The following is a 21,967-nucleotide window of genomic DNA, read 5'->3' as shown; positions in this document are numbered from 1 at the left end:
AAAATCAGGGTGATCAGAGATCGACTTAAAGCTGCATCAGACCGTCAAAAGTCCTATGTTGATTTGAAAAGAAGGGACATTGAGTATGCAGTGGGTGAGAAAGTTTTCCTCAAGGTTTCTCCTTGGAAGAGGATTATGAGATTCGGCAGAAAGGGAAAACTAAGTCCTCATTTTATTGGGCCATATGAGGTTCTGGAAAGAGTGGGTCCTTTGGCATATCGGTTGGCACTACCTCCAGAGTTGGAGAAGATACATAATGTCTTCCATGTGTCCATGTTGAGGAGATACCGATCAGACCCATCTCATGTACTACCAGTAGAAGAAATAGAAGTGAATCCAGACCTCACATATGAAGAAGAACCCATAAAGATTCTGGCTTATGAGGTGAAGCGACTCTGAGAATAAGCAGATACCGTTTGTAAAAGTGCTGTGGAACCATCATTCGGGCCAAGAAGCTACTTGGGAACGAGAGGAGGACATGAGGAGACAACACCCACAGCTATTCAGAGATTGATACCAGGTAAAATTTCGAGACGAAATTTATTTAAGGGGGGGAGAATTGTAACACCCCCGTTGCATAGCCTGGTAGATTTCACTGTTCCGGTGACCGGTGTCGGTCCGGACAATTAATGGGATTAGGGCCACACTTAAGACAATTTGAGAAGCCATAAACACAAATAATTAGTAATGTTTAATTAGTTAACTATAAATAAGAAAAACAGAACATAAGAGGTTAAACGTGCCGAGAGTCACAGCGATGAGTGACCTCCTCGGGAACGACTGCGAAGTTTTCAGTGGAGCAGCAATGTTTGGATGGCTATAACTCTCTCTAGAAAACTCGGATTTAGGCGATTCTTGAATCGATGGAAACCTAAGACATAGTAGAACATTTCATCTGAAGAAAGTTAGACCAAATTATGAACTTAACTTGATCAAATTACTGACCAAAGTTGGACCAAAAATGCACAAAGACCTAAATTGCGGTATGAGCGATTGCACGTGAACAGTAAACTTATTTTGGCCATAACTTGAGCTACAAAACTCCGATTGAGGTGATCCAAAAATGAGAATACACTTTAGACAATAAGGAACATTTTCTATGAAGGAAGTTTTGTCAAATTCCAATATTAGATCGACCAATGGAATAGTGCAACTTCGGAGCACAAAACCGAAAATTGGCAATTTTGCCAAAATGACCTATGCTTTGAAAAAGTGACCAAAACCAACAAGTTTAATGAACAAAATGTGGTATGTGGGTGAAGTTGAAGTTCCCATACCTATTAATCCTTAGAAAGTCAATTATTTGACTTGAATAGTGCAATGAATAGTAACCCGAAACACAAAATTTCGAGAACGTCGAATTTAACACGTTAGAGCTAAGTAAATGCGAAGTTAAAATTTATTTTGGGATTTATGTTAAGTTCTAGTACTGAAACATTGTAAAATTTTGTGTTTCAGTTGAAAAGAATATCGGGAAGGAACCCGAGGAAACTAGTCGAGGCTAAGGGACGACTCGCTTGAGGTTTGTGCACAATAAACCCTATTTAAGCATTTTACTCTTGAAAAATTGATTTAGCATGCATTATGAACATATGAACTTTTGTGTTGCCACCTTGTGATCAAATTATAACTTTGGAAATTGATTTGATTTTTGTATGCAATATTTGAATGAAATGTTTGAAATGGATTTTATGTTCACACTTAGCATGACAGTATCACATTTCCTCCTCCATTTATGGGGTTGAGATCGTTTATTTTCCTCCCTCTCTGGCTTGCCAGTTGAGGTTGTAGATCGGATGAGTACTCATTAGCTAGCTAGCCACCTCCCTCATTGGTTTCGATTAATGGGGTTGAGATTGCTTTGTCGTGGTGTACAACACGGCATTGATCGGAAATTTTGTGTCATGGCTTAAGTTGTGTACGACTTTGGCAACACTGTGTTTACGCAATTGTTTGACTAAACTGTTGTTTAATATATTATTTGACAAAATGAGTTGTTATGAGCTTTGATATTTGTGAAATGTGATTGTGAAGTATTCAAATTATGTTTCATCAATAAATGATTTATGTATCGCATTTTAAAGTTTTATTGTGCACCACTGAGTATGTTTATACTCAGCGATAGTTTAATTTACTGATAAGAGCAAGGAAAAAGCAGCAGAGTGAGCTGCTACTGAGTTGAAGATCACATCAAGCTTTTGTACGGGTATTGTTTTATACCCTTATGGTTATTTTGATGTAAATACTGTAATGTCATAAGTATCAATGTAAATTGAGCAGTTGTAAATAAATTGTAATAATATTATTTTGGGTTTGTTTCTGTAAATTTAATATTTGTAAACATGAATTTTCTACTTTATGTTTTGTAAATGAAGATATTAAATACTTTGAGATGAGAAATCTTGATTTGTATTGTGAAATTATTTGAAGTGCCTTGATTGAGTTGATTTGAGAATTATTGGTGGTTGGGAGTTGTGAAATATGTTTGGAAGTGCTTTTTACAGGTATTTGAAGAACTGGTTTCTCAAAATACAGAGGGAACTCTGTCAAAATTTTTATAAAATTTGCGGCAAAATTTAAATGCACAAAAATTTTTACTAGTCCTTAAGCTTTGAATAAATGGTTTTTAATTCCTACCAAAATGCTCACCACTTCCAAAATGTAAGAAAATTGTTTTAAAATCCCTTGTAGGGTACTTAATGAGTTATTGTTAGGTGAAGTTCGGTAGTTCATTAAGTATTCTGCGGGATCATGTTATGCCTTACGGAGGGGTAAGGTGTGACAAGCCATGCTAGGGTCTTTGCAATCTCATTGCAAACCAAACCTATTTAATTAAACAATTAAACTATTTAATTAATCAATTAAATCATACTTAACTTGGTGATTAACTTGTGTACGTGTGTGACTCACTAGGCTCATCACTAATTGGCAATGAGATATGATATTAACTCTTAATATCATCAGAACTCTTTCTTACCATAAATGATTTCTCTAAATCATTTTAGGCACCTCATAGACCATGGTGACACCTAGCATAGTATGCCATGGCCACCCAGTTAGTAATAAGGAATACCTTAAATGAACCTTTAATCATATGTTACCATGCACTAGAATCTCTCCGTTATAAAATCCCAATTCGAGCTGGAGTCATGGTTAATGTCAAACCCCAATTGCTATGAACATTATGTTCTCTTTTAATTCCAGTTCTTGATTAATTAGATTTTCTTATCAGAAACTCTTTTCTGACTAAATCTGTCTATCTTGGCCAGGAACTTAAAACATCAAGAACAATTAAATGAACATAGGATTTTATCCCTATTTACTTAGGGTAACGGATTCCATCTTGATCAACACCTATCTCCATATATAACTAGTAGGAGCCAACACATGCCCATATACCCATACACAGTACAAGTATGAAAGCAGTATCAAACTCAAACCACCTATATACAAGATAACTGTGTTATCTCATGTCTAAAGATTATATGCACTGATATGATATATGACAATGCATTGACAAGAGTAAACTCCATGTGCTTGTTATAAGCGTCACTGGTTCAACCTACTTATCATGTATAAGTGCCTATCATGTTTGTTATGTGGCATGAGACTCACCACTCCATCTTATTTATATCTCATATAAATACCCCAAGAACAAACATGATTACAATCTTTCTGGATAAGTCATGTTCTTTGTGAAGTATGCTTGATTGTGAAACAATTTATGATACTTTGTGCTAGAAATACTGTCACTCATGTTCTTAACAACTTAAGAATAGAATTTCTAACAAAATATCAATAGACCTTTTCTATTACACATAAATATATTATGTAAACAGAAAAGTGAAATTGTCTTTTATTAAAAAAATATGTACAAGATACATGCAAAATGATATACTCTAGGGCATACTACTAATAGATCCAATAATACAAATACATACCTAGGACCTTCATTAACTTGAAACTACCCTTTAATGATACATGCATTCAACTAAGAACCCGAAAATCAAGATTATACTCAATCTTCATTTAAGAACACCAAAGCCACAACCATTACTTGGCTTGATTCACATAATTTTCTTCAAATACTACCCAAATCAGGCTTATAAAATCTTTAAACTTATCAAAATTTCATAAAAGAACATATCATAAAGAAACAACATCAAACCCCTTTATATGCAATAACCCTCCTAACTCAAAAGCCTAAGACTACTCAATTATCATATGTAATCCAAAAATATATTCTCTTACCCATGTACAAATACTAAAAACATATAGAAAAATTAAATTGAAAAGAAGAAAATACCTTTCTCCCTTGGAACCAAGTTTAAGAGAGAGGTTAAAGAAATCTTTAAAATTTCTTGAATTCTTATGCTTCCTAACCAAATCAAGTATTCAAGCTCTCAAAACTTCAAATTAGAGAAATTTCAAGTAAAAATCTTTTACATGTATTAGGGTTTGAAAGAGAGAGGAAAAAAAAAATCACTTTTTCTTTGAAATCAAACTAAAATGGCCTATTTATACCCCTTGTTATCGAAGGGACTTTCGGCTACTAAAAGCCCAACTTTTGAATGCCAAAGTCCATTTTGTCCAAAAGTACATTTGAACATTAAGAAGGACTTCGGTTGCTGAAAGTCCAACCTTTGGCTGTCAAAGTTCCTTTTGCCCAAAAACTCTACTTAAAACCTTTTTTGGTCAAAAAAATTAAAACATTTTCACTATTAAATACATCTTTAACATATCATATCATGCATATAGAACTTACCACTATTTCCCTTGTTCGTGAAACCTTAAGTTTCACGAGACTTTCCCATCCATGATAGGAATTCTAATTTGCTCCTCTCCCCACCCCCCCCCCCCTCTTCCTCTGGAAACATTTGTCCTTGAATGTTAAAAAAAGAAAAAGGAAAATCATAGCAAACATAAACACATATAACATAACATAAGAAACCATACCTAACACAAGCAGGGATGTCACACCTTACCCCTCTGTAAGGCATCACATGATCCCGTAGAATACCTAATGAACTACCGCACTTCACCTATCGATAACTCATTAAGTACCCTACAAGGGATTTTAAAACAATTTTCCTATTTTTGATAAGTGGTGAGCATTTCTAATAAATGTTTAAAACATTTATGTTGAAATTAAAACTAATTAATATTTTTGGCCATTTTGGTTTTCCACAAATCTTATAAAAATTTTGATAGAGTTTCCTCTGTATTTTGAGAAAACCGTTCTTCAAATACCTGAAATAAAAGCACTTCCAATAATTATCTAACCACTGCTTCAAATTCATACTCAATCTCAACCAATTTCTCAAAATTCACAAGTTCAAAAATTCTCAAAATACTGTCCATCAATATCATTTATTCATATTCCATTCAAGATAAACAATTTATATATTCATCATACTAAAATTTACATTCAAAAAGTTCAAATTAAAATTTATTACAACTTTTATACAAACTTTGTACAAACTGCTCAAGACCCATGTACATGTCCATACATTTATGTGCAATATATATACATCAAAAGAAATATTTACAGTTAGGGTATAAATTATACCCAAAGACTTCAAGCTGATGACTTCACACACCTCAGCAGCTCAGTCTGCTGCTCCTCTAATCTTTGTATCTGCATGATAAAGAATAAAGCTATCACGAGTACTAGGACTCGATGGTGCACAATATACTAAAATAATCTTTATGCAAAACTTAAAGCACATTCATTCAAAAATTTGGCTAAACATGAAAATTAAATACAATCATGCATTGTGAGATTTTACATGTAAACCAAGTTCATTTCAAAGTATCAAAACACATTTCATAAAACCCACAGTTAGATCACGCCATTCGAAACAAATAGAATCTCAATAGCCAGAGACTAAAGAGAAATCATATCACAAGGCTAGCTAGCTCAAATATATGGATATCCATTCACATCCTCTTCTACTGGCACACCTCAACACTTCTCCAGAGAAGGAATCAAAATTCGAAACTAATTACCCCCACTAGTCGTGCTAGTGAGGTGTTCAAATATATGGTCATGACACTGTGGTTTCAAAACTTATCTTAACAATTTGCTAAACATTGTCATTTCAAATATACACAATAACTTTCACAATTTAAATCAAACATCATAAAAATGCTATAATCCAATATTTCACATTATTCAAAACATTATGAATATGTTGTGCACAAACCTCAAACGAGTCGTCCTTTAGCCTCGACTCAGTTCCTCGGGTTCCTTCCCGATATTTTTTTCAACTGAAACACACAATTTTACAATGTTTCAGTACTTGAACTTAAAATAAATTCAAAATAAACTTAGCTTCACATTTACCTAACTCTAACGTGTTAAATTCGACGTTCTAGAAATTTTGTGTTTCGGGTTACTATTCACTGCACTATTCAAGTCAAATTATTGACTTTCTAAGGCTTAATAGGTATGGGAACTTCAACTTCACCTACATACCACATTTTGGTCACCAAACTTGTTGGTTTTGATCATTTGTTTAAAGCTTAGGTCATTTTGGCAAAATTGCCAATTTTCGGTTTTGGTTTTCCGAAGTTGCACTATTCCATTGGTCGATCTACTGTTGGAATTTGACAAAACTTCCTTCATAGAAAATGTTCCTTATTGTCTTAAGTGTATTCTCATTTTTGGATCACCTCAATCGGAGTTTTGTAGCTCAAGTTATGGCCAAAATATGTTCACTGTTCACGTGCACTGTTCATACTGCAATTTAGGTGCTGGCAGATTTTTGGTCCAACTTTGGTCAATAATTTGATCAAGTTAAGTTCATAATTTGGTCTCACTTTCTTCATATGAAATGTTGTACTATGTCTTAGGTTTCCATCGGTTCAAGAATCGCCTAAATCCGAGTTTTCTAGAGAGAGTTATAGCTATCCAAACATTGCTGCTCAACTAAAAATCTGCAGAATTTCAGTACAGAAATTTTAACTTTGCTCAATGATTTGAATGAGTTAATGGCCTAATTTGGGTTGGTGTTCTTCATGAAAGTTTTAGGTCTATATCATATCTAATTGCTGGTAAAATTTCAGGTCAATTTGACCTACCTAGCTCGAGTTATGACCAAATGAACAGTTACTGTTCATTTGGTCAGTTTAGTGCAGTGGCAGCCTGCAATCAATCCACTTTGGTCAATTGTTTCACCAAGTTTTGGTCAGTTTTTTGCCATGGTTCCTTAATGAAAATTGTGCTCTTTTATGTCTATTTTCATCTCCAATTGGTGGCATATCAATTGGACTTCTAAAATTTGAGTTTTGGTCCTTCAAAGTGGGTTTGGTCATGCTGCCAGCAGCATGACCATTTACCTCCGAATTTAGTTTTCATTCCTATCATTCCCACACAAGTTCATAATTGACCATTATTTCATTTCACAATAGGTTAAACATGCCATTTATGCATTTCTCCAAATTTTGGTTCATAAACCCTAGCATTGAAACCCTAACTCACTCATTCAATCACAATTGGTGCATTTCCATCTTAACACCATACTAATGTAAGTTTATTAACATCTTTAATTCCCTTTAAACACATCAAACCATACCAATCATACTCCCATCAACCAAGCCAAAATTTCAGTTTAGTCCTTCTCCCATGATTTTATTTCATTTCAAGTTTATTTACAAGCTCTTGATGCCACACTAACACTAATTAAACAATAAAAATTGAAGTTTATAGTACTATACCTTGAGCAGAATTTTCTTCCTCCTTTTCTTCAAATTTTTTTTCTTTCTTTTCCTTGAATCTTCTTTCTTAGTTGCCCAAACAAGGTCTACTTATGGTAGGACAATTTTGTATGGTTGGATTTTAGTTTTTCAAGCTCAAAAATGAGCTTTCATGGTGGTTTTGTAAGGGAGAGAAGAGAGTGACGTTTATGAGAAGATGAAGATGACTTTTTGTTGATAATTTTTTTCTTTTCTTAATTTATTTTAGTTGATGGAAGACCACAAAATCCCATTTAATAAATAACTTAATTAATTTCTTATTGACATCATTCATGATGTCATCATCTTTAACTTTTCTATCTTCTTCTTCTTTTTTTTTTTTTTTTATTAGTTCTTTAATTTAATTCTCGATTCCGAAATTTTCTTTTCTCTGATTTTATTTGACAGTTAGGTCAGGAGTCAGCTCTCGGGGTCAATTGACCAAATTGCCCCTCGTCGGTTCATCCCGGTTTGCAAATAATCCAATATTTCTTCCGGCTCCCTGACCTAATTATTTGACTGACTTAACAGCTCTTTTTCGTGGTTTTCTCTTTTCCACTGTGTTCATAAGGGTCCTAAGGACCGCAGCGTCACTTTTTACGGTTCAAAATTTGAGTTTAAAACGACTTCGCAGTCGTTCCCGAGGAGGTCACTCATCGCTGTGACTCTCGGCTCGTTTAACCTCTTATGTTCTGTTTTTCTTATTTATAGTTAACTAATTAAACATTACTAATTATTTGTGTTTATGGCTTCTCAAATTGTCTTAAGTGTGGCCCTAATCCCATTAATTGTCCGGACCGACACCGTCACCGAATGATGAAATATACCAGGCTATACAACGGGGGTGTTACAATTCTCCCCCCCTTAAATAAATTTCGTCTCGAAATTTTTACCTGGTATCAATCTCTGAACAGCTGTGGGTGTTGTCTCCTCATGTCCTCCTCTCATTCCCAAGTAGCTTCTTGGCCCGAATGATGGTTCCACAGCACTTTTACCAACGGTATCTGCTTATTCCGTAGCTGCTTCACCTCATAAGCCAGAATCTTTATGGGTTCTTCTTCATATGTGAGGTCTAGATTCACTTCTATTTCTTCTACTGGTAGTACATGAGATGGGTCTGATCGGTACCTTCTCAACATGGACACATGGAAGACATTATGTATCTTCTCCAACTCCTGAGGTAGTGCCAACCGATATGCCAAAGGACCCACTCTTTCTAGAACCTCATATGGCCCGATAAAACGAGGACTCGCTTCCCCTTTCTCGCCAATCTCATAATTCTCTCCAAGGAGAAACTTTGAGGAAAACTTTCTCACCCATCGCATACTCAATATCCCTTCTTCGAGATCAATGTAGGACTTCGACGGTCTGATGAAGTCTTTAGTCGATCTCGAATAACAATGATTTTCTCTTCAGTTTGTTGAACAATTTCGGGTCCAATCATTTTTCTTTCACCCACGTCATCCCAACACAACGGGGTTCTACATTTCCTGCCATACAAAGCTTCATATGGAGGCATCCCAATGCTTGATTGGTAGCTGTTGTTGTAAGCAAACTCAATCAAAGGCAAGTGTGTATCCCAACTACCCTCAAACTCAATCACACAAGCCCGTAGCATGTCCTCCAAAATCTGAATTACCCTCTCGATCGCCATCCGTCTGCAGGTGGAATGCAAGATTAAAGTTCAATCTAGTTCCTAGGGCTCTCAAGACTACCCTAATCTAGAAGTGAACCTAGGATCTGTCGACACAATAGATACTGGCACTCCATGCAGTCTCACAATCTCATCGATGTATAACTTGGCCAATCTTTCTAAACTGTAATCCATCCGGACTGGCAGAAAATGGGCAGATTTAGTCAATCTGTCAACAATGACCCAAACTGCATCATGACTCTTCTGTGTCCTCGGAAGTCCCATCACAAAATCCATCGTTATTCTCTCCCATTTCCACTGCATCGGGTAGTGGATGTAACAACCCAGCGGGTACTTGATGCTCTGCCTTTACTTGCTGACAAGTTAGGCATTTGGATACAAATTCTGCCACATCCCTTTTCATACCCATCCACCAGTAATGCTCCTTTAGCCCTCTATACATTTTTGTTCCACCAGGGTGCATGGCAAAAGGAGACTCATGTGCTTCCTTCAAAATGATCTGCCTCAAATCAACATCATTAGGAACACACATTCTGCCCTGGTGTAGCAGTAGACCATCATCTCTGATTGAGAATTCTGGTTTCTTGCCCTGCTGGACTTCTTCCATCGACCGATACTTCTGATCATTCTGAGCAGCCATTCTAATCTGATCAACCAACACTGGCTGTACATGCCATGCAATTGCTGTTTGCCCATCATCATTAATCTCTAAACTGGCATGTAATGATCTCAACTCATGTACCAAAGACAAAGGAGTAACTCGTAGACTTGCCATAGTCTTGCGACTTAAGGCATCAGCCACAACATTAGCTTTCCCTGGCTGATAGTCTATCAGACAATCATAGTCTTTTATCAACTCTAACCATCTCCTCTGTCTCAAATTCAACTCTTTTTGGGTGCCCAAATACTTCAAACTCTTATGATCTGTGTAGATGTAGCACTTCTCCCCATACAAATAATGTCTCCAGATCTTAAGAGCAAACACAATGGCTGCAAGCTCCAAATCATGTGTTGGATAATTCCTCTCATGCGGTTTTAGCTGGCGTGATGCATAGGCAATGACATTTCGATCTTGCATCAACACACAACCTAACCCGGTGTGTGAAGCATCATCAGAATCAGTATATTCTTTACCCGGTGTGGGTAAAGTTAGGACTGGAGCTTCAGTCAAACATCTCTTCAATTCATCAAAACTCTGCTGGCATTTATCCGTCCAATGAAATTTCACATCTTTTCTAAGCAGCTTAGTCAATGGAGATGCCAACATGGAGAATCCCTTCACAAATCTACGGTAGTATCCAGCTAAACCCAGAAAACTGTGAATCTCTGTGACATTTCTGGGTGGCCTCCAATTACAGACAGCTTCAATCTTACTTGGATCTACCTTAATGCCCTCTTCTGATACTACATGCCCCAAGAAAGATATTTCTTTCAGCCAAAATTCACACTTCGACAATTTGGCATATAGTCGCTTTCTCTCTCAAAGTCTGCAGATAATCCGCAGATGTCTATCATGCTCTTCTCGCATTCCTCGAATAGACCAATATATCATCTATGAATACCACAACAAATCTGGTCGAGGTATGGTCCAAGATAGTGTTCATCGATCCATAAAAGCAAATGAGCATTAGTTAACCCGAATGGCATAACCAAAAACTCATAATGGCCATAGTGGGTTCTAAAGGCAGTTTTAGAAATACTCTGCTCTTGTACCTTCAGCTGATAATAACCTGATCTCAGGTCAATTTTGGAGAACACAGCTGCACCCCTCAACTGATCAAACAAGTCATCAATGCGGGGTAATGGATATCTATTCTTTATTGTCACCTTATTCAACTGTCGATAATCAATACACAAGCGGAGAGTGCCATCTTTTTTCTTTACAAACAATACCGGCGCTCCCCAAGGTGACACACTAGGGCGGATAAAGCCCTTGTCAAGCAATTCTTGCAACTGCACTTTCAACTCTTTCAATTCTGCAGGTGCCATTCTATATGGCGTTATGGAGATTGGATCCACACTGCATAACATCAATTTCAAATCGCACCTCTCTTTCTCGAGGTAATCCTGCAATTCATCAGAAACACATCCGAAAATCACATACGAGGGGATGTCCCTTAGTGCCGACTCCCACTTGGGTGTCTATCACATGTGCCAAGTATGCTTCACACCCTTTCTCGATCATCTTTCCGGCTAGTGCAAATTAAATGATGTTTGATGGCGATAAATGCCTCTCCCGTGTATGACCACATCACCGCATGCAGGGAGACCAAAAGTGACTGTCTTCGCCTACAAATCAATCATAGCATGATGCCCGCTAACCAATCCATGCCTAAGATAATATCATACTCTCAAGGGCATCTCAATCAAGTCTGACAGGAAAACATGTCCTTGGATCACCAAAGGACAGTCTCTATAAATTCTGTTGACCCGGACCTCTTGTCCTAACGGACTAGTTACTAGCACTTCAAAACCCATTTGCACACATGGGACAGCAAGTGAACTAACTATGCTAGCACTAACATATGAATGGGTTGAACTCGGATCAAACAATACAAATATATCTTGACCAGAGATAGAGAATGTACCCTACCACATCGAAGTCTCACCTCTTCTCATTGTTTCATTGCGTAGATTCTGGTTGAAGCACTTCCTTGTGCCGATTGACCAACTGCCTCGATCACTCAAGTAGTGCCTCTACCTGCCTCTTCCTCGCCAAATGATCGTGAACCTGGGAGCGGGACTTTGAATAGATCCTTCAGCAGAGTAGGAGCTGGACCATATCTCTGAGCACTCGTGCAGTCTTTAGCTATATGGCCCTTGCCTCCACGCTTAAAACAGGCTCCAGTGGCCCAATAGCATTCCCCCCCATGAATCTTGCCACAAGTCTCACAGGGGCGGGCAGAATGTGAACCCCTACTTGATCATTGACTAGACCTAGGGGTCTCGACTGAAAAATCTGCCTCGCCAAATTGCCACCTCGACCCCTGCTGGGTCCACTAAACTTCTTTTTCTTTCCGGAGGTAGCACCAGAACTCTGCTCAACTGATTTTTCCCCCTTGTCTTTTTCTGATTTCTCGACTTTTTCCTTCACTGGGTTTGCTTCTGCTTCAACTCTCTCCAGTTCAAGTGCTTGAGACATAAGCTCTGAGAAGTTGCTGTGTCGAAATCCCACAACTTGCATCCTTATGCTGGGCTTCAAACCCGTCTCAAATCTCTTGCATCTTGCCTTACTGGTAGTAAGGAGACTCTCCGCATAGTGACTCAAGCAGGAGAACTCCCTCTCATACTCCGCCACTGATCGATTTCCTTGTTTTAAGCTCAAAAATTCTTGCAGTTTCTGATCAACATATGCATCTGGGATGTATTTCTGTCTAAACTCTCTGATGAAGTCATCCCAGGTCAGCACTGGTGGTTCTGCCAAGCTGTGGGGGATGGTCTTCCACCAATCATATGCATCCCCTTGCAATAGAGACACAGAATACTCAAGCTTCAATTCATCTTGGCAGTGCAGCTTCTTAAATACTCTGTCCATTCTTTCAAGCCATTGCTCTGCCTCAAGTGGGTCTACTGTACCCTTAAATTCTGCAGCCCCATACTTCAATAACTTGTCATACTGTCTGGCTGGAGGCAGTGGTTGTGCCACAGGTGGTTGGGGTGGAGATTGAACAGGCATACCCCCGGCCATTTGTTGAAACATTGCCGCCATCTGCTGTGCAAACTGTGCAGGGAACTGCGGCATTTGCGGGGCTGGTGCTACTGACCCACTGACATTCGGTAAAGCTGGGGCTTCCCCTTGTGCCTCAGCTTCAACAGACTGCTCAACTGAGCGATCCCCTTCTTCCATTTCAGGCTGAAGTTAGGGTATCTCCTGAACAATTAACACAAGGAGATTTCCCTCCGTTAGTTCATATTCATGATGTAATGCACTGTATGTAACAATTATGGACATTGAGCAGTTGTACTTAACAAAGAAAAGACACAAATTCACAATTGAAAACATAATTCAAAAACTTGCTCTGATACCACTAAAACATGTCACACCTTACCCCTCTGTAAGGCATCACATGATCCCGTAGAATACCTAATGAACTACCGCACTTCACCTATCGATAACTCATTAAGTACCCTACAAGGGATTTTAAAACAATTTTCCTATTTTTGATAAGTGGTGAGCATTTCTAATAAATGTTTAAAACATTTATGTTGAAATTAAAACTAATTAATATTTTTGGCCATTTTGGTTTTCCGCAAATCTTATAAAAATTTTGACAGAGTTTCCTCTGTATTTTGAGAAAACCGTTCTTCAAATACCTGAAATAAAAGCACTTCCAATAATTATCTAACCACTGCTTCAAATTCATACTCAATCTCAACCAATTTCTCAAAATTCACAAGTTCAAAAATTCTCAAAATACTGTCCATCAATATCATTTATTCATATTCCATTCAAGATAAACAATTTATATATTCATCATACTAAAATTTACATTCAAAAAGTCCAAATTAAAATTTATTACAACTTTTATACAAACTTTGTACAAACTGCTCAAGACCCATATACATGTCCATACATTTATGTGCAATATATATACATCAAAAGAAATATTTACAGTTAGGGTATAAATTATACCCAAAGACTTCAAGCTGATGACTTCACACACCTCAGTAGCTCAGTCTGCTGCTCCTCTAATCTTTTTATCTGCGACAGCAATAAAAGCTATCGCTGAGTACTAGGACTCAGTGGTGCACAATATACTAAAATAATCTTTATGCAAAACTTAAAGCACATTCATTCAAAAATTTGGCTAAACATGAAAATTAAATACAATCATGCATTGTGAGATTTTACATGTAAACCAAGTTCATTTCAAAGTATCAAAACACATTTCATAAAACCCACAGTTAGATCACGCCATTCGAAACAAATAGAATCTCAATAGCCAGAGACTAAAGAGAAATCATATCACAAGGCTAGCTAGCTCAAATATATGGATATCCATTCACATCCTCTTCTACTGGCACACCTCAACACTTCTCCAGAGAAGGAATCAAAATTCGAAACTAATTACCCCCACTAGTCGTGCTAGTGAGGTGTTCAAATATATGGTCATGACACTGTGGTTTCAAAACTTATCTTAACAATTTGCTAAACATTGTCATTTCAAATATACACAATAACTTTCACAATTTAAATCAAACATCATAAAAATTCTATAATCCAATATTTCACATTATTCAAAACATTATGCAAAAGATGATTATAAAAGTATATGTTGTGCACAAACCTCAAACGAGTCGTCCTTTAGCCTCGACTCGGTTCCTCGGGTTCCTTCCCGATATTTTTTTCAACTGAAACACACAATTTTACAATGTTTCAGTACTTGAACTTAAAATAAATTCAAAATAAACTTAGCTTCACATTTACCTAACTCTAACGTGTTAAATTCGACGTTCTCGAAATTTTGTGTTTCGGGTTACTATTCACTGCACTATTCAAGTCAAATTATTGACTTTCTAAGGCTTAATAGGTATGGGAACTTCAACTTCACCCACATACCACATTTTGGTCACCAAACTTGTTGGTTTTGATCATTTGTTTAAAGCTTAGGTCATTTTGGCAAAATTGCCAATTTTCGGTTTTGGTTTTCCGAAGTTGCACTATTCCATTGGTCGATCTACTGTTGGAATTTGACAAAACTTCCTTCATAGAAAATGTTCCTTATTGTCTTAAGTGTATTCTCATTTTTGGATCACCTCAATCGGAGTTTTGTAGCTCAAGTTATGGCCAAAATAAGTTCACTGTTCACGTGCACTGTTCATACTGCAATTTAGGTGCTGGCAGATTTTTGGTCCAACTTTGGTCAATAATTTGATCAAGTTAAGTTCATAATTTGGTCTCACTTTCTTCATATGAAATGTTGTACTATGTCTTAGGTTTCCATCGGTTCAAGAATCGCCTAAATCCGAGTTTTCTAGAGAGAGTTATAGCTATCCAAACATTACTGCTCAACTAAAAATCTGCAGAATTTCAGTACAGATATTTTAACTTTGCTCAATGATTTGAATGAGTTAATGGCCTAATTTGGGTTGGTGTTCTTCATGAAAGTTTTAGGTCTATATCATATCTAATTGCTGGTAAAATTTCAGGTCAATTTGACCTACCTAGCTCGAGTTATGACCAAATGAACAGTTACTGTTCATTTGGTCAGTTTAGTGCAGTGGCAGCCTGCAATCAATCCACTTTGGTCAATTGTTTCACCAAGTTTTGGTCAGTTTTTGGCCATGGTTCCTTAATGAAAATTGTGCTCTTTTATGTCTATTTTCATCTCCAATTGGTGGCATATCAATTGGACTTCTAAAATTTGAGTTTTGGTCCTTCAAAGTGGGTTTGGTCATGCTGCTGGCAGCATGACCATTTACCTCCGAATTTAGTTTTTATTCCTATCATTCCCACACAAGTTCATAATTGACCATTATTTCATTTCACAATAGGTTAAACATGCCATTTATGCATTTCTCCAAATTTTGGTTCATAAACCCTAGCATTGAAACCCTAACTCACTCATTCAATCACAATTGGTGCATTTCCATCTTAACACCATACTAATGTAAGTTTATTAACATCTTTAATTCCCTTTAAACACATCAAACCATACCAATCATACTCCCATCAACCAAGCCAAAATTTCAGTTTAGTCCTTCTCCCATGATTTTATTTCATTTCAAGTTTATTTACAAGCTCTTGATGCCACACTAACACTAATTAAACAATAAAAATTGAAGTTTATAGTACTATACCTTGAGCAGAATTTTCTTCCTCCTTTTCTTCAAATTTTTTTCTTTCTTTTCCTTGAATCTTCTTTCTTAGTTGCCCAAACAAGGTCTACTTATGGTCGGACAGTTTTGTATGGTTGGATTTTATTTTTTCAAGCTCAAAAATGAGCTTTCATGGTGGTTTTGTGAGGGAAAGAAGAGAGTGACGTTTTTGAGAAGATGAAGATGACTTTTTGTTGTTAATTTTTTTCTTTTCTTAATTTATTTTAGTTGATGGAAGACCACAAAATCCCATTTAATAAATAACTTAATTAATTTCTTATTGACATCATTCATGATGTCATCATCTTTAACTTTTCTATCTTCTTCTTCTTTTTTTTTTCTATTAGTTCTTTAATTTAATTCTCGATTCCGAAATTTTCTTTTCTCTGATTTTATTTGTGATTAGGTCGAGTCGACTCTCGTGGTCAATTGACCAAATTGCCCCTCGTCGGTTCATCCCGGTTTGCAAATAATCCAATATTTCTTCCGGCTCCCTGACCTAATTATTTGACTGACTTAACAGCTCTTTTTCGTGGTTTTCTCTTTTCCACTGTGTTCATAAGGGTCCTAAGGACCGCAGCGTCACTTTTTACGGTTCGAAATTTGAGTTTAAAACGACTTCGCAGTCGTTCCGAGGAGGTCACTCATCGCTGTGACTCTCGGCTCGTTTAACCTCTTATGTTCCGTTTTTCTTATTTATAGTTAACTAATTAAACATTACTAATTATTTGTGTTTATGGCTTCTCAAATTGTCTTAAGTGTGGCCCTAATCCCATTAATTGTCCGGACCGACACCGGTCACCGGAACAGTGAAATATACCAGGCTATACAACGGGGGTGTTACAAGGGATATTGCTGTAACATGGAATCACGAGTCTCCCATGTGCATTCTTTCATGCTATGGTGATCCCATAGAACTTTAACCATAGGTATTTTCTCAATCTCCTTACTACGTGTCCAAGATCCTAACAGACTGTTTGACATAAGAAAGATCTTCTAAAATTTCCATATTAGGTTCACTGATTACCTTGTTCGGATTTAACACAAACTTCTTTATCATAAAGACATGGAAAAAATAGATGGATTTTTTTCCATTTCTGGCGGTAAATCTAGCTTGTAAGATACATTCCCAACCTTCTGCAACACCTCATTAGGTCTAATACACCTCGGAGCTAGTTTACCCTTCTTTCCAAATCGGATAAAGATACCTTGAGAAGCACCATGTTCTCCACCTGAAAAACCACATCCTTTCTATGGAGATCTGCATAATTCTTTTGCCTGCTAGTTGCTATCTTCAACCTCGCCTTGATTAAAGGCATCGCTTGATTAGTGATTTCCACCAACTCAATGCCTACCAAAGCCCTTTCATTAATTTCTTCCTAGCACACTAGAGACCTGCATTTCCTTCCATACAGAGCTTCATAAGGTGAGTGCTAAAGTGATAGCTGTTATTGTATGCAAACTCAAACAGTGGAAGGTACTTCTTGCATAATCCTTTAAAGTCAAGTACACATATTCTCAGCATATCCTCTAAAGTCCGTATGGTTCTTTTCAACTACCCATCGATTTGAGGATGAAAAGCTATGCTGAATCTAGTCTGGTACCCATCTCATTCTGAAGACAATGCCAAAACCTATAGATGAATTATGTTCCCCAATTAGAAACTATTGTCATTGGAGCTCCATGCAACCTTACTATTTCTGCCACATACACCTAAGCCAACTCATCAATAGAATAGTTAGCTCTCACAAGAATAAAGTAGGCAGTCTTGGTCAACTTGTCCATTATTACCCATATAGAGTCATGTCTATTGGAGGCTACAGGTAACCACACAACAAAGTCCATGGCCACATTCTCTTATTTCCATTGTCACACCCTACCCCTCTGTAAGGCATAACATGATCCCGTAGTATATCTAATGAATTACCAACTCCGTCTACTGATAACCCATTAAGTACACTACAAGGGATTTTAAAAACTTTTCTTACTTCTTTTACAGTGGTGAGCACTATTTACAGGTGTTAAAGACTTTGATGAACTAAAGTGAAACAACTAACTCATTTGGTTTATTTAGAATTTCTGTAAAAATTTTGGCAGAGTGCCATCTATATTTTGGACAAAACAGTTCTTCAGAAAACCTGTAAAAAGGCACTTCAATATGTATTTGCAAATCTCAACTCCAACATATTTTTCAACTCAAATCCATAGTGATTTTTCGAAGACTGAGATAAAGGAAATATAATACAAAACTATTCAAGTAAATGAAATCTCAAATTTACATTTACAATAATTTACATTTAATTACATACCAAAATGTTTTACAAGAGTTTTTATACAACTGCTCAAATAATTTACATACATATTATTACATGCTTACATCAAAACCTATGTACATGGGTATATCTATGATATACCCAATGATCTGAATGTATCCTCAAAGCAACTTAATCATCGCTCTATGCTCTTCTTACTGCGACAAGATACAAAGCTATCATTGAGTGGTGAACTCGATGGTGCACAACTATAATTTAAAACATAGTACAATATACATTGACAAATTTTACAAGAAATAATTTGAGAATCAATCTCGATCAAATTCCAAAACTCAAAATATTCATTGCCAATAATGTAAATCATTTGTATAAATGACTTGGAGCACAAAATTCAATTTATCAAATCATGACTATCCATTTAAGTAATTCCAACAAAATCAATTATACATAAACCATAATTGAAATCACCATTCCTTACCATTCAAAAGCCATTCTGTATCTCAAAAATCATTATGTATCTCAAAAGTCATACTGTATCTCAAAAATCATATTGTATCTCAAAAATCATACTGTATCTCAAAAATCATACTGTATCTCAAAAATCAATCTTTATCTCAAAAATCAATCTTTATCTCAAAAATCAATCTTTATCTCAAAAATCAATCTTTATCTCACTAATATGCAAGACTAATCCGAAAGGGCCATATTCGATGTGATTCTAACTCCCTATGGTCGGGGAGGTCGAATCAGATTCTAACTCCCTATGGTCGGGGAGGTCGAATCATCGTGCACAGTACCATCACAATAATGAATCTTCCGTAAGGGCCATAACGATAAAATAAACTTAGATCTAACCTCAAATCAGAGGAGAATCTAAGCCTGTGCACGTACCATGGTAATCAAAACACAACTCACTCCATTGTCTTCTCAACAAATGAGAGACGGTAATAACCTAGTCAAGCATATATAGTGAGATATAAAACAATATTACAATCCATTTAGTGAGCATAAATCACAATACAATTCGATTCAAAGTCAATTCCAATATCCAATAATTTTTATGCTCATCACAATTCAAATCATAAATTTTCATTTTTCCATGAAAATTACCATCACAATTCAAAACATGTTCTATCACAATTTTCCAAAACATAATTTATTCAATCCATAACAATGCTTAATACCTGTGGAAATACCATTTCGCAAAGCTAAATTCATACATACTATAACAGTTTCAATAATCATTGAATTAAATCCAATGCTTGCTGAACATAATACATAAGAAAAATATGTCATTTAATCATATGAAATATTCAAAACAAAATCAGTTAAAAAATAGTTGTGCACAAACCTCTGATCGTCTCGATCCGACTCGGTGTTTCTTTCCCTTTTCCGAGTCCTTGCTAATCGAGAAACACAATTTGAAGTGTTTCAGTACTAAATTAAACTGTCTCTATCGATGGTGTTTGGTAAATAATGTACTGAACTCAATTATTCACTTAATCACCTAATATACCGACCCTCATTACGTTTTAGGTAATTTAGGTTTTAGTGTCGTTAATATGTCACATTCGATAGGGTTTTAGGTTTGGTACTTTTTACCAAAGTCATTTCCTTGTTTAGTGCATTTTAATGCAAATTGCTGGATTCCGGGACACTGGTTTGACCTAACCGGACGATCTAGTTCCCTCGGTTTTCGGGTCTCGGTCGAAACTACAAACTTGTAGATCTAGGTCTTATTGCACGCGGTGCAAAATTTCAGGTCAATCCGAGTTAAGTAGACCAAGTTATGGTCATTACACTATTGCTGGTCAAGTGGTACCATTTTAGGTCAATTTTAGGTCAAATTGGTCAATTCTAGTTCGGCCAGTTTTTGGACCCGAACTTGTGCAAGTTGTTTGACTTGCTTATGGTCATTTCTGGGCTTTGGTGTCTTCATAAGACTTGTAGGTATGGGTCTTAACTATTCTTGGTCAAAATTTCAGGTCAATTGGACCTGGTTTGAGTGAGTTATGGCCTAAACACTCACTGCTGCCCAATTGGTCATTTTTCAGGTCCTAATTGCACCTAATCCGAATTGGTCATTTTTAGGTCACCTTGCAAGCAGAATTTTGGCATGGTTTCTCAATGAAAGTTGGCACATTTTGTGCCTAGTTTCACCTCAAATTGGTCTCATACCAATTGAGGTTACACATTTAAGGTTATAGGCTAAAATGTACACTGCCCTCACTATGCCTTTCACACCCCACTTCAAACACACATTTAACTTGCAAAGTTTACTTCCATACCCTACCAATCTGTTTTGGTACATTACCAAAAGCATTATCTACTTTACATTAACATTATTTTGGGCAGATTACCATTACCCTCAACACACCAAATATCATTCATAATTACAATTTCTAATTACCATTACAACACACCTAACCATTACAAATTTTACATACCCTTTACAATATCAATCTACATACATCTCATCAACCTTCTAGGTCAATATTCTGCCCACACTTCCTTCAATATATACCATTACTCAAGTGTCCCCAAGCTGCCGCATAAACCATTCTTCAACATCAAAGTGCCATCCAATTTACCAATTCCCATCCAAGTGCATAAATCACCATATAAACATGAAATAATTCACTAGGTTACTAATTCATCATGATCAACACTATTTCTCATCAATTATATGCACAAATATCTCATCAAAAACGTGACTCATGGCTGTCCAAAATGAAAACAAGAATAACCCTTCAAACTCAAAATTTTCCTTCACCAAACCAACACCCATAACATGAACATAAACTTTAACAAAGAAATTCTCAAAAATGCAAACTTACCTTTAATTGTAACTTGCTAAACCTTCACCAAACTTCTCAAATTTGGTATCAATCTCTTCCTTATGATGTGTAGACAAACTTTCATGAAGATAGGTGTGGGAAAAGGAGGCTTGATCATGGAGTTGTAATGGTTTGAAGGTGGGTGGCCATGGGAGAGGTTTGAGAGTTTCATTCACGGCAATGGGACTTTTCAATTGAGGAAGATGAATTGTAGATTGTTTAATGAACCTACACCTGCCCATTTTATGTTTAATTTATCCTATAGTGGCCCACTCACTCAAAGTAATCATATAATAAGGTAATTGTTCATTTATTCCACATTTAACCCATGATTTTAGCTATTTACTTTAGGTACCACTAAATTAATTTTTCCTTTTATTTTCTAAGTGTAATACTATTTATTTTTAATGGAAATTTAGGTCAAAAGACAATTCGGGGTGTCAAATGACCATAATGCCCCTGTTCGGGTTACGCTCCCGATTTTTCGGTATTACCGGGTTTTGTCTGTTTTTCGATTTCTCACTTTTCTTTGTACTAATTATTTAATTTTTCTTTGATATTTCTAATGATATTTATTCTTCAACAAGGGTCTATTTAAGTCCTAAAAATGTTTTCGTGGTTCCCGCATGTCAGTATTAGTCAACGGT

The sequence above is a fragment of the Hevea brasiliensis genome, chromosome 10 (genome assembly GCF_030052815.1).
Source record: "Hevea brasiliensis isolate MT/VB/25A 57/8 chromosome 10, ASM3005281v1, whole genome shotgun sequence".
Classification (NCBI taxonomy): Eukaryota; Viridiplantae; Streptophyta; class Magnoliopsida; order Malpighiales; family Euphorbiaceae; genus Hevea; species Hevea brasiliensis.
The sequence above is the reverse complement of the archived record's forward strand: the minus strand, read 5'-3'. Positions refer to the sequence as shown.